Genomic DNA, 13428 nt, shown 5'->3' with positions numbered 1-13428 from the left:
GGTCCTGAGCTCCCCTCAGAGAGCACCCACTGCCCCATCCATAGTCAGGCCTGCTGGCCCGCGCTGGGGGGCTCAGGCCAGGCCAGCTGTGGCATGCCCTGCACCCATGGGCAGCACGCTGTTATCATCCAGTTACCATCCATCCCCCGCTGCCCTCATGGACCCACTAACTCTTCCAAACTGGCAAATAACTGCACTTGGATGAAAGGTGAACAGAGTCTATTTAAGGCAGGAGCTTCCAGGTCCTGGAGTGTGAGGTGGGTGCAATTAGCTCCGACAGCCCGTCAGCACCTCCACAAAGTGGGGGCTCACCCAACGGTTAACTGTTTGCTGTGAAGAGCAGAACCCTCAACAGACAGGCCTCCTGGGTGGGTCACAGGAGGGCAGCCCCACTCGGTCACCTCAGTCCACTCTCCCTGGCGGTGTCCCCTTGCCTGCCTGCTGACCCGTGATGACCTGTCCATCAATCCAGAGCCACGAGCTCTTGGGGAAGCGAGGGGGGTGGGGCCTGGGCAGTGGTCAGGAGGCGCCTGCCGTGCCAACTTGGCTTTTTTAACAGAAAGGTGATGCTGACCTGGTGATGGGGTGGAACGGTGTGGGGCCTCAGACCCCAGACCCAGACCCAAATGCCCCTATCTGCTCACTAGAGCTGCAGCCTCCACCCCTAGAAGACCCCCTGCCCTCTACAGCACCGTGAAGGGGTTTTGGGTGTTTGCCCTGGCTCTCTGCCTTCTCTGCTGCAGGGTGACACGGGGAAGGTCCACACCTGAGTGACTGTCCCCACCCTTCAGAATGCAGACGGGGAAAGTGAAGCCAGAGACAGCAAGTGTCGTCCAGGTCCCACTGCCCAAGGGAGCAGTGGGCGCGGCTGAAGAGAACTTCCCAACTCCAGCTCCGGCGTGGGTGCGCCTGTCGGCAGTGGCAAGGCTATCTTCCCCACTCCGACTCCTGCTGTGTCCAGCTACGGCGGGGCACTAACGCTGTGGTCACCACTGCCGCCAGCCACCATACAGCCTGGGGCCCTGGGTCGCAGGATCTCAGGAGGCCAGGCAGACAGATCCCCTGCATATGCTCCCCAGGAGCAGCTGGGGGCTGGCAGGGCACAGCTGGTCACTCCAGCTTCCCTCCTGAGGTCATGGTCACTCCTTGGGTCCCTCCCCAGAAAAGGGGTCCAGGAGTGGGACTGGAGGCTCACAGGACCAGCCTCTCCCACCCCCAGGCCGACCAGCCCCCCCCAGGAGGAACCAAGAGCAGTGATGGGGGGTCGCTCCCCCAAGGCCTGCCTGTGGGGGTGCCAGGACCCCGTGTGTGCCCACCTGCGCGTGGCCAGCTACAGAACCCATAGCTCAGGCGGAACCCCAGGCCGGCGCACGCCTCAAGGTGGCACCCGGGCAGCGGACCCGAAGTTGAAGTTTATTTTCCCAACTGTGGCTGATTCACGGTCAGGATGTGGCAGCCGCGAGGCGGGGAAAATCTTGCCGGCACCAGGCGGGGCGTAGGCCCGGCTGACCCTCGGCCCACTATCGCGGGCAGTGCGCGCTCGGGCGGCGTCTCGGTGCCCGGCCGGCAGTCTGGGGTGGGGCGCGTGCCGGTGGGGCCAGGGGCGCCCTGGGGTCCCCGCCCGGGAGCCGGGAGCCCGCCACCCTGTGCCGCGGGGCTGCTCGCCGCCACCTGGGTGCACACGCCGCTGCTCCTCCCCACTCCCCGGCCCCAGACGAGCGTCCCCCCCCACCCCCAACTGCCAACCTAGACTCAGTTTCCTCCGCGGCTCCTGGCGGGACCAGGGGGTGCGGACTTACCCGGCGGGGGCGCGCCGGCGCTCAGTCCGGTGGGTCAGGGGCCGCGGGCAGCCAGCACCGCGGGGCTCCGCACGGCTCGGGCTCGTCTCCGGCTCCGGCTGGGCGCGCGGGAGGAAGAGGAGGCGCCGCCCGGCCCCGCCCCGCCCGCCGGCGGCCACGTAGGGAGCGGGCCGGGGGCGGAGTCGGGGGGGGGTCGCCGAGGAGGCCCCTCCCGCTCCGGCCGGGCCCAAGGGGGCACCTTTGGGAGATCCCCCCACGCCTGTAAACACCCCCGCCGGCTCCCCCAGAGGTGGGCCCCTCCCCTCTTGGTGGAAGGGGTGGCTCTGTGGGTGGCACACACGGGGAGGGGGGGGCCTGGGAAACATCTGGAAGCTGTCCCCCCAACTCAGACCTCACTGTCGCCTCCCTCCGTGGTCTCCACTGCTCCTCCAACCCCACCTCCTCCAGGTCCACTGCCCACTGGCAGTGAGCCATGTGACCTGCTCACCCACTGAGGCTCCCGGACAAAGTCCGGCAGGTGGGACTAGCTTCCCAGGTGTGGTCACTCATCTCAGGTCACCGCCTGCATGGGACCCCTCCTCGGGCTGGCTGATCCCACCTTCCCACCTCCGAGGTTGGGTCGTGGGAGATTAATCTTCCCAGTGGTCTGGGATGGAGAGCATCCTGGTGAGGCCTCCTCCCAGCAGGCCTTGCTGACCCCACCTGAGATGGGGTCTGGGTGGTCCCTGGGCAGCCTGGACTCTGCTGGGCTGTGCAGGCAGCAGGCGTGAGGAAGCCACCCCTGCCCCAGCAGGCATCAATGCTGTGGCCATGTTCTCTGCCACCCTCTCTTGCTGTCCTGCCTCCATAATCCTGCCAAGTAGGGGCCCTGCACACCCCTGATGCCCACATTGCCCAGCACAGGGCCTGCTGGTAGTAGGCTCCGGAAACCTGGCTGACTGGCTGGAGAGAGCTGTGCCCCCACCTCTGGAAGTCCCTTCTGACATCTAACCCTCAGTCAGAGCTCACAGGGAGCAGGCTGCACCAGGCCTGGGGGCCAGGGGGCCACGGGTCCATGAGGGGGTGGCTCCAGTCCCCCTCTGATGGAGGAGACACAACCCCTGCTGCAAGGGCCCTGTCCAGCACCCTGTGTGTGACCTCAGGCTCAGCCATGACATGAACTGCCGAGCCTCAGTTTCCCCATCTGTGAAAGAATGACAGGTACCTCTAAGGGTTGTAACCGGAGTGAGATGAGCTGACGTTAATGCAGTGTCTGCGCTGGTTGGTTTTGTCTTGATGAATCTCTGCTGAGACCTGCGGTGTGCAGACGTGGGGAGGCAGGGTGGGTGGGTGGGGCTCATGGGGTGGGGAGGGTGGGAGGGGCTCGGGGCAGAGGGAAGGGTGCTGGACACAGACGCTTCAGACCAGGGTCTGGCTGGCTTCCCAGCCTCGCTCCAGCTTCTGTTCTGGGGTCAGTCTTGGTGCTGTGTGCCCCTCTGTCGGGTGGGGGTAATGCCCGGAACTCCTGGCCTGTAAATGCCCCCTCCCAGTGAGTGCGGCCCCTGCCCAGCCCAGCAGTCCCCGGAAGTCTCCTCGGCTCGGCCCCACTGTGGGAGCGGCTTCTGGCAAGAGGCCAGTGCCCCTGAGTGCCGGGCGTGCTCTGGAGAGCTGGCCAAGGAGGGTGCGTGCTGCCTCTTGGACACTCTCCAGCCTGGGGACATGTGCATGTGGTGGCCGCTCCTGGACTGGGACTCACCGCCCTTCTTGGAGTGCGCCGAGTCCTTGCACGGGCGGGCGGGGCGGGCCTCTGCCTGGAAGGATGGTCAGTCCTCCCCCTCCTGGCTCCCTGCCCCTGTCCTCGACCCTCTGAGTAGGTGGGGGCTCCTCGTGGAAGCCTCCCTGCCCTCCCCCTGAGCTGGGTTTTGGGCTCTCTGTGCTGGCACCACCTGGGGGTGGGGGTGGGAGGCACGGGTGGCTGACTCATCACTGTCCAAAGTGGCGCCTGGCTGCAACCCGCTGTGGTCAGTGGGTGTGTTTGTTGATCCGGTGGATGGAGGAGGTGGATGGAGGAATGCAGGGGAGGAAGGTGGAGAGTGACCTTCCGGCCTTCAGCCAGGGCTGGGGAGGGTGGCCCAGTTGGTCAAATGGGACCTCTATGCCCCTGATCCCCCTCTCTCATCCACCTGGGCCTGGGGAGCCTCGCCCTAAGACTGGAGCTGGGGCCTGGCGTGGGCTGGGATCTGTGTCTCAGCCACCTCACCAGCCTTCTGGGGCACACTTGAGTGTGTGTGGACCCCTGCCCAGATGGAGGTGAGGGAGGCTGGAGGGAGGCCAGAGCCCCCTCGGCTGGCTCCTGCCCGGGGCTGTCTTCCCTGTGCACCTGCCTGGGGCAGGTGGGTAGGTGGCTCAGGGACAGAGGGCCCCAGTCCAGGCTCTCACAGTCCAGTTGGTGCCCTGGGAAGGCGCCAGAGAGGAGGTTCATCTGCGCTGGACCCTGAGGGTTGAGTGAGTTCACCGAGGCTGACAGGTGACAGGAGCAGGGCGAAGAAGGCAGCGAGCCTCCGGCAGGGTGTGTTTGTGTATGTGACTGTGTGCGTGGGCAGGTGCGTGTGTGTGCATGTGTGTGAGCATGTGTATGTATGTATGTTTGTCTGTTTGTGTGTGTCTGTCGGGGGGGTGTCCATGTGTAGTGGGAGGCTGGAGTCAGAGGTCTGGCAGGCTGTGGGCGTGGATGCTGGTCTCAGAGGGGCTTTCCCTCAGGCCTCGGGCCCCGACCCACCATGCCCAGGGTCCCAGCCTTGTGGGGCTCATCCCACCTGAACCACTGATTTCTGAGACATACAAAGCCACCCCCCTCCCCGGCCCCATTTCTTTTATTGGCTCTACCGCTGACCCTCTGCACCACCAGGCAGCCCACCATCCCAGCCACATTCTGAGTGGGTTTTCTGTCCCAGAGGGTGAGGGGAGGAAGTTCTTTCTGGAAGCCATTGCCTACCTGGCACGTCCCATCCAGGGGCCTGTGTCTGTCCTTGGAGCTGGGGGTGCACACACACCTGCCACAGCTCTGGATGCCCAGATGCCCCAGGACAAGGGACATGCTGGAGGTGCGACACATGGCCACACCCACCTGCCTCCAAGACTCCGGCAGAAGCCCACGCACCGGCCTGAGACTGACACGCAAAGTGCATGCACCTGCCTTGACACGCTTGGGCCATGGGAGCCTGGGGAGAGGTCCCACCGCCTCCTGCTGGAAGCAGAAAACAGAGGTGGGTATGAGAGAGAGAGCAGGCTGAGGGCGCCACCAGTGTGAGCTCTGCTGGCAGCAGGCGCAGGTGTGGGCATTTCTCAGAGAGAAGTCTTCCCAGCCCAGCGAAGATGCAGAGGAGAAAGCCAGGACAGCCCCGAGTGTAGTGGGCGCGCACTCTCCAGTTGAGAGGGGCTGCTTGGGTCCCGTCCAGCAGCAGCCTGGCCTTGGGTTTTATTTCCTTTTTCAGTTCAGCACCCAGGATGCTTTTTATCTTTTTTCTTTTGAAGTGTTTTTCCTTTTGTATCCTACTGGGGTGCCCTGAGATGACCTCTGATGCTGCTACAGAACGAAGTCAGTGAAATCCACCCACCCATGCAGCCATCCACCATTCATCCATCCGTCTATCCATCCACCCACCCACCATCCATCCACCCACCACCTACCCACCCATCCACCCACCCACCACCCACCCACCCACTCACCCACCTACCCATCCACCATCCATCCATCCACCCACTCACCCACCCACCCATCCACGAGCCATCCATCCGTCCACCCACCCACCCATGACCATCCATCCATCCACCCACTCACCTACCCACCCACCCACCCACCCATCCATCCACCCATTCACCATCCATCCATTCACCCATCCACCACTCATCCACTACCCATCTACCATCCATCCATTCACCATCCATCCATCCACCCCTCCACTGTGGGCCTCCTAGCACCTCTGCCTCTCTCTCAGTGCCTTTGCTCTGTAGCCTGCAGCTTTGGCCGCTGTGGTCTCAACACCCTACAGGCCGCCTTTCAGAGTTCTCCAGATTTCTCCTGCATTTCTCAGTTCAAAGTCCAGAGAGCACCTGAGTGCCAGCCTACGTGTGCCTGCCTGGCTGCGTGAGGTGGACCTCAGTCAGGGTCCATCCCTGGTCTGGGAAGGGGAGGCTGGAGCTGGGACCAGACAAATGCTCAGAGAAGGGACAGTGGGCGGGTGGGTCAGTCAGAGGCCCAGGTCAGGCAGTAACCTCTGCTCTCTTCATTTGCATACTACACACAGAAGATTCTCATCATTCGCAGATTTCTTATGTGTGAACTTGCCTACTCCCTAAAATGTGTTTTGTAACCCTGAAATCAATCCTCGCTTTTACAGTCATTTGCCAACACGTGCAGAGCAGCACAGACTTTGAGTGCCCAGCTGAGGTGAATGAGGGGACTCTGCCTTCTCGTTTCATCTTACACTATAAACATGTTCTTCTCCTGGTCTATTTAGTGCAGTGTTTTCTGCATTTTGGGGTTTTTGTGGGAGATTTCGCTGTTTAAAGTGGCCCCAAGCCTGGTGCTGCAGTGCCGGCCAGCGTTCTCGAGCGCAGGAAGGCTGGGCTGGGCCTCACGGAGAAAACACCTGTGTCAGGTGAGCCTCCTTCAGGCGTGAGCGGGAGGCTGCGGGCTGTGAGTTCGATGTTGATGCATCGACACTGTGTACTAACTAAGGTGTCTGTGAACAGGAGCAAACGTCAAATGAGGTGATGTCTTGATCGGCTGATGGAAGTGTTGTGCCCAGAGGCTGGCAGGACCTGACCCTGTTTCCCCAGGAGCGATGGTTCAGTGCTTGCTAATCCAGGATTAGCGGTGACTCTACAGACCATCACCGTTTTGCCCGGGGGCCGACTGAGACTGTGTGTGGATCGTGCAGCTGGGTGTGTGGCACTCGGGCACCTGCTCCTTCGGTGTCCTCTCCATGTCTGCAGGCGCATCCAGCCGTGGCCTCTCCATGGGTGGTATGGCCCAGCCAGCAGAGGAAGCTGTGCTGCAGAGAGGCTGGGATGTTGGCAGAGCTGGCTGGTATCCAGGCCCTGGGTCCCTCTGTCTGTAGTCTGCTTCCCCTCCGGCACGTCTCTGAGCCGGCTGGGCCAGTGGCCCCACAGGCAGTTAGGGGCCGGCCCTGGGGAGTGCAGGAGGCCATACCTAGAGACGCAGCCTGCAGAGCCGAGAGGAGCATGGCTGCTTCGGGGCCAGTGGCCCTGGGCCTTTGCTGACCCACAGAGAGGCTTGGGCTGTCCGTCACCTCCCCGGCCTCCCTTGTTACCTCTGTTGCCCAGTGAAGCTCTAGACGGACCAGTGATTTTCTCCTTGGTTCTGCACGAAGACTCAGCGTGCTGGTGGGGAGAGCAGCCCTGCTGTGAGGGGTTTATATATCCGGGCCGCATCATCTTTTGCTCAAAGAATGTTTCTGCAGCTTAAGAGGCGAGAAAACACTGGGCCTTGCTGCCCTGGTTCTGGGACTGGGGGGGGGACTGTGTGGGGGCACACCAGATGGAATCCTCGAGGGGCTCCTTAGAGCTTTGCAACCCTGGAGCACTGTCGTGCTCACCCTGCTCTTGGCCTTGAAGCCGCAGACTCAGAGGTGGGGGGTCCCCTCTCCCCTCTGGAGAGGCAGGGCTGGGGCAGGGGGGAAGGACCAGGGGCTGAGGGGCAGAGATGTGGTGGGGGAGGGGAGAAGGGCGTTTAGGCTGAAGGATTGGATCCTCCCTGGTGTCCTTAGAGTGGAATCAGTCTGTGATCCACTGGTTTTGGCCACTGGACTGTGTTTCTTGGGCCGCGTACATCTTGGAGGTTTTATTTTGGGGCTGGAGCAGGATCACAGAAGAATTTATGAATGGAACTGCTGAATGGAAGGAGGACACTGCTGGTGGCGGGAACCTGCAGGGTCTCCAGCCTCCACTTCCCCTCCAGACCCCCACACGCTGCAGCCACCTGCTCCTCCCAGGATAACCCCTCCCATCTGGCTCCGTTTTGGCCCAGCCATCCCTGAAACAGGCTCTGAGCCTCATCACCCTCGTGAAGAATCCACTTGCACCTGAGCTCTCCTGTGGATGAAGGGTACAGGTTTTACTCAAAGGTGGAGGAAGGGGCTCCTGTGCCCCGCCCGCACTCTCCACTCCCCAAGCCCGCGGGGATGGGTCTCTGACCCCAGCGCCTCCTGGCCCCATCCTCCCAGCTGTCTCCTCAGCATCTTCCTGCTTGCCCATCATGGCTCTCCTTTTCTCCTGTAGAGCAGCCAGGAGGTTTGAGGGTTAAAAATAACCAAAAAACCAAAACCCAAATATGGTTCTACATACACTTACCGTGTTGATTGCTGGCCTAAGATCTCGGTGTCTTTCCCACGCCTTTGCACGGGCTGTTGGCTCTGCCCCAGTGCCCCCTCACCCTGGGGACTCCCTTTGGCCCCTCAAGGCCCCGCCTTCACAGAGCCCTTCAGGGGACGTGTTCTCCCCTCTTTCCCACTGAACTTTGATCTCGCACAGGCCTGTGTGTGCTTAGTCTCCCTGCTCAGACTGTGAGTTCCAGGCGGGTGTGGCCAAGGGTCAGGGGTGGGAACAACCTCAGGGGTGTGGGGCTGTGGGGGGTGTAGGGGTTGGGGGTGGGGGTACCAATGAGCTCTAGCCCCCCGCCCCACCCCCAGCTCTGCCCATCCTGCCTCTACGGGGGCGGGGGCCTTAGAATGAACCCCAGACTGTCCCCCTCCATGTGCAGTTCAGGACCCCGGGGCTTTCCAAACTGCTGCGTATCTGTTCTCTCCCCAGGGAGGCCCTCTATGGCCGCCCCAGGTGGCGCCACTGTTTCGTCTCATCCATCGCTTCCTTATTACCTTGGCCGCAGTTTTGAAATCAGCTAGAAATCAGGTTCTAAGTTGACGAGCGGTGTGGTGACGAGCACAGCAGCTAGCTGGTGGTAATGGGACCTCGGGCGCAGCCGCGCCTCTCGCCAAGTTAGGGAGGGAGGATTGTCCCGGGAGTGCCTGGGTTTGGAGGCCCCGTGCCAGGGGTGCGGGTTGCTGAACTGGGTCCCTTCTGTACTGGGTCCTTCCCGGACTTGTCCCCAGCCCACGCCAGCCCAGCTGGGGTGTAACCAACACCTCAGCTAGAGCCACGCAGGCGAGGGATGCGTGGCGCCAGGCTTTCTGTTGATGGCTATCACGAGGGCGTTCTTTTCCTTTTTTGCATTCTAACTTGAATGCATTTATTTACTGAACACAGAATGCATTCGTAAGATCCAGATTCGAAGCCTGCGCTGTGGAGGACAGGGAGACGCCCCCTTCCTGCTTTAGCTTCTTGGGAGCCCTCATCCCTGCGTGCATTCCAGTCTGGTGCTTCCCCCTCCCACCCCCCACCCCCCACATCCCCCAGCTCTGTTTGCTCATCTGTTTCTGCTCCTGCCTGGCTGGGGAGGGAGCGGGTAATGTTTGCTGAGTGAGTGAGTGAGTCAGCGGGCAGCTCAATTCCGGAGGGGCCAACTGGGTGGGCTGCAGTCTGAGTGGGCCTGGAGAGCAGCTCCTCCAGCCAGGAGACCCCGCCTCACTGTCTGGCTCCTCTTCCACTGGCTGGCTTGGTCCAGACCGACCTCCTGGATGGCGGGTTACGTGTGTGTAAATTTTCCCCAGGAGAGGGTTTTGGGGCTCCAGTCCCCAGCAGGGGTGTGGCTGGGTCAGTCCTGGCCAGGGGTCCCTGCTGACTCCAGCTGACAGAGCCTGAGCCCTTCTGGCACACACTTCGCCCCCCCAGCACCCCCCAACCTTGTGTTGGTGAAGAGGTGGCCTTTCCCTTATCCTGAAGCTGCTGACTCAGGGCTGAGTCATCGTCCACCTCCCTGGAGCCCTGCTGAGGGGAGAGTGGCGAGTAGGGGGATGGGCAGGCTGGGGCGTGTTGGGGGTGCAGAGGCCCGGGGGGGATGGGTGCAGTTTGACCCTCCCCCCCCAGGGCCCTGTGCAGACGGGGAGTGCCGCCCACAGGCCTCATTCCAGAGCTGTGGCCCTGGCTGGGCCTGGCCTGCCTGGAGAGGGCCCGCTGGAGGCTGGTGATGCTCCGGGGACAGTGGGCAGTGTGGTCCAGGGGTCCAGCCCGGGGGCACCGTAGCTGCACAGCCCGGGCGCAGACGCTGGCGCTGTGCTTATGTGCTTTCTGGCCCTGGGCAGGCACCTTGGCTGCTCAGAGCTGGCTCCCCCCACTAAAGTGAGGATGGAGATCGTGGTCCCACCTGCCGCTCCGGGGAGGTTAAATAGGGTGAGGTGTGTGAGGCCCTCTGAGCCATGAGCGCAGCGTCATGAGGTGTGGGTGGGAGGTGAGGCAGAGCTGAAAGCAGCCCTTCAGTGATGCTGAAGTCCAGGGATGGGGGCGTCCAGGCCACTTTAGACTGAGGGGGGTGTCAGGACGCGCCAAGGGGAGAGAGGGCCAAGAAGAGCAGAAAAGGTCATGCAGGGCCAGGAGAGTAGGTTTTACTCCGAGAGGGAGGAAGGTGTCGAAGGAGTGTGAGCAGGGGCAGGGGTCGGGGCTGGGGAGAGGAGCTGGGGCAGGGCCAGGCGAGGCGATGATGTGGGGGCCCGGTGGCAGGATCGGGGAGGGGTGAGACATGAGTGTGTGTGAGTGTGTGAGCATGCATGTGTGTGTCGGAAGTCAGCTTCTGGTCTCTGCAGAGGGGAGAGTGGGCCGCCACCGGGCCATCGGGACGACAGTGGGAGATGTGAGTTCTGAGCACTGAAGGCGGCCAGGCCCCTCTGGTGAGGATGAGGTAAGCTTAGGTTATGGGGGCACTTGGCAATTTACAAAGGTTGGGGACACTCAGGAGCCTGTCTTGAGCCCTGGGCTGACTTCCCCTGGGGCTGCAGTCCCCGTCCAGTCTATGACTCCCGAGAGAAAGGCTGGAGCACCCAGATCCCTCCAGGAGCAGCCCGCGCCCCCGCAGCCCTTGGCAGATCCCTGGCTTGAAACCACCAGACCAACAGAACCATGCCAGGCCTGGGCCCTGGGAGCTTGGTCGCACCTCTGGCCCTCTCTGGGCAGCTCAGCCGGGGCCTGGCCTTGTGGTTGGCCTCACTGTGGGGATGTGGGTCAGTGCCCACGGCCCCAGAATGTGCAGCAGGCAGCCCAGCAGGCAAAGTGTGAAGAGGAGCCCCAGCTGTGCCCTGGAAGGGCTCTCAGGGTGGCACACACACAGTGGGTGCTCGGCATGTGACACAGGGCACCCGCCGCGGCTCGGCTAGTTCCACCCTCACACAGCGCTGCCCAGGTGTTGTCACCCATCGATAGCCGGCACCTGGGTCCAAGAGACAAGGGCTCACTCGAGGTCACATGGAGGGCAGGGGCTGAGGCCCGGCTGGAGCCCACGTCCGGGCGTCTGCCTGCCAGAACAAGGCTCCACCTGGGGGTTGGCGTTTCCCACCCTGGAGAAAACCAGCACCCAGCACTCCCTCCCCTGGCTCCTTCACATCCCTCACCCCCGCCCCCTCCTCCCATGGGCTGGTTGGGACAGGGGATCTGGTTACCCCCAACCTACAGGTGCAGAAACTGGGGCTCCGAGTGGGGGCAGTGCTTGGTCAGGACCTGGGAGGAACTGTGGGCCGATGCTGGAGTCTGCCTGCCAGCTAGGGGGAGACAGGCCTCCTGGTGGCTGTCAGGGGGACCTCCTGGGGGCAGAGGAGGGCCCAAGGACCTACCTGGACATGTGAGCATTGGCGTCCCCGGCTGGGACCTGGCCCTCAGGTCAGCCTCAGAGCCCTCCCAGCAGGAGGCCTCGCCTGGCCTGGCTGGTCCTGGGTCCTGGGCACCTGGACAGGCCCAACAAGAGTAGGTATTTCCATGGAGGGAACTGTATGCTGAGGTCTGGGGTCCATGGTCCCAGACCACGCCAGCTCTGTGGCCCTGGGCAAAGGGACTTCACCTCCTTGGGCCTCAGTTTCTGCAGCAGTCAACTGGAGCGGGGGGAGGGCAGTGGGATAAGAGAGGGTGCAGCTGGGCCCCTCAGGGTCAGCCCAGGCTGGGGGGACAGGCTGCCCTCCCCCACCCAGGCCTGGGGTGAGGGGTCTTGGCAGAGATTTTCCAGCTCCTCGGCCAGCGTTCTCTGGGGGCTCTGGGGGGGGGTGGGGGTGGAGGCAGGCTGCAGGCTGCTGTGTGGGGCTGAGGAGGCAGCTGCCATCTGAGTCATGCTCCGGAAAATGAAGGAGGCCGTTTCCACCACCATCTGTCTCCTTGGAAAGAGGAGGAGGAGGGGGAGGAGATGGGGGAGGGGGAGAAGGGCGGAAGGCAGGGCTGCAGGGGGGTGGAGGTGGGGGACAGGGTGACACCTCACCTGGGCCTGACGGGGGCGGGGGTGGGAGGCTCTGTCCCAAATTCCCAAAGCACCTTTCCCCTCAGGCCCCAGAAGGTCCCCACAAGTCGACGAGGAGGGTATCCAATGCTCTGTATAGCAAAGCCAGGCCACACCAGGGGCTCCAGCTAAGGGGCTTCTCAGGGACCCCCTATGGGGACTCCCTCGCCCCAGATCAGGGACCCCAGAACCTGCAGGGTCTCCTGAGCCCAGCACAGTGCAGGGCACCAAATACCAGGCCCTCCTCCCTGCCATGTGTTGTAGTGGACCAGATGTCCCCTCCCCTGGGGCTGTGGGAACCTCTGCTCAGAGCCCCTTTGCAGCCACGAGCCTCCCATTCCCACATCCCTGAGAACCACCCACCTGGGCAGCTGTGGAGGTGGGGTGCTGGGTGTGAGTGTGGTGACTCTGCAGGGGTCCCCTCCTCTTACCTCTGTGTCAGCCCCTCCCCCTCCATGGGGCCCGTTCTGCAGGTTGGGGGTGGTGGAGGGAATGCCCTCTCTGGCCAGGGGCAACCGCCCTAGGCTGCACTGCCTTCTCACCCTTCTGGAATTATGACAGTCTGCCCCATCATGTTAGTGCAGATGGGGCACTGAGGGCCGAGAGGGGAAGGGCCTCCCGGACCCCCTATTCTTACCACAGGTCCCTTCCCAGCTGTGAAAACAGGGGCTGGGCTGGGTCAGTGGGTTCCGGGGCGTGGACCGTTAGGCCTCCTTAGCAGTGGAAATTTCTCTTCAGATGGAAGCTTATACAGATGCGAAACGCTGGGAGCCGAGCTTCAGCCTGCCCTCCCTGGTGTGCCCCCTGGAGCAGACCTGGGTGGGGTCCCCTCCCTTCCTCCGTGTGTTCTTTGCCTCTCTGGCCTTTGGGCTCCTTGTCTAAAATGGGACTGGGGGAGCAGAGGACGTTCGGGGTGATCCTGCTCTGTGCCTGACACATGTCAGAGCCAGCAGGAAGCCACCGGACGTCGGGGGATGGGCCTGGGTTCCCGCAGGCCAGTGGAGGTGCCTGCAGGGCCAAGTCCTGGTCAGGTCAGCGCCTGCTGCTGTTTGTGGTTCTCCTTACAGAGACTTGGAAGTAGTCAAGAGCCTTTGGTTGCAGAGACCAGAAACCTACCTTAGTGGAGGCAAGGAGAGAAAGAGGAATTGAGTGACCGAGGTCACAAGGAGGCAGGAGCGGGGGCCCAGCTCAAGATAGCCTCTCCCTGTCTCCTGTTTCAGCTTTGCCCCTCAGAGTTGTCCTCCCCCAGCCTGATGCCGT

At 62.7% G+C, this 13428-nt stretch overlaps 1 protein-coding gene across 4 annotated transcripts in view; it reads right to left on the bottom strand.

Moving 5' to 3' along the window:
• The window catches only part of INF2 (inverted formin 2), a 30203-nt gene extending 27145 nt beyond the window's left edge, over positions 1 to 3058 (bottom strand). For 3 of the 4 annotated variants that reach the window (XM_058567850.1, XM_058567848.1, XM_058567851.1), the window contains exon 1: positions 1800 to 1892. The gene's annotated coding sequence lies outside the window, so the exon portion shown is untranslated. Of the gene's footprint in view, positions 1 to 1799; positions 1893 to 3003 lie in introns of those variants that run through there. The other variant, XM_058567849.1, reaches the window with a different exon arrangement.
• Between the last annotated feature and the right edge of the window lie 10370 nt (positions 3059 to 13428).

Source organism: Diceros bicornis, chromosome 24 (genome assembly GCF_020826845.1).
Source record: "Diceros bicornis minor isolate mBicDic1 chromosome 24, mDicBic1.mat.cur, whole genome shotgun sequence".
Lineage (NCBI taxonomy): Eukaryota > Metazoa > Chordata > Mammalia > Perissodactyla > Rhinocerotidae > Diceros > Diceros bicornis.
The sequence above is the reverse complement of the archived record's forward strand: the minus strand, read 5'-3'. Positions and strand labels throughout refer to the sequence as shown.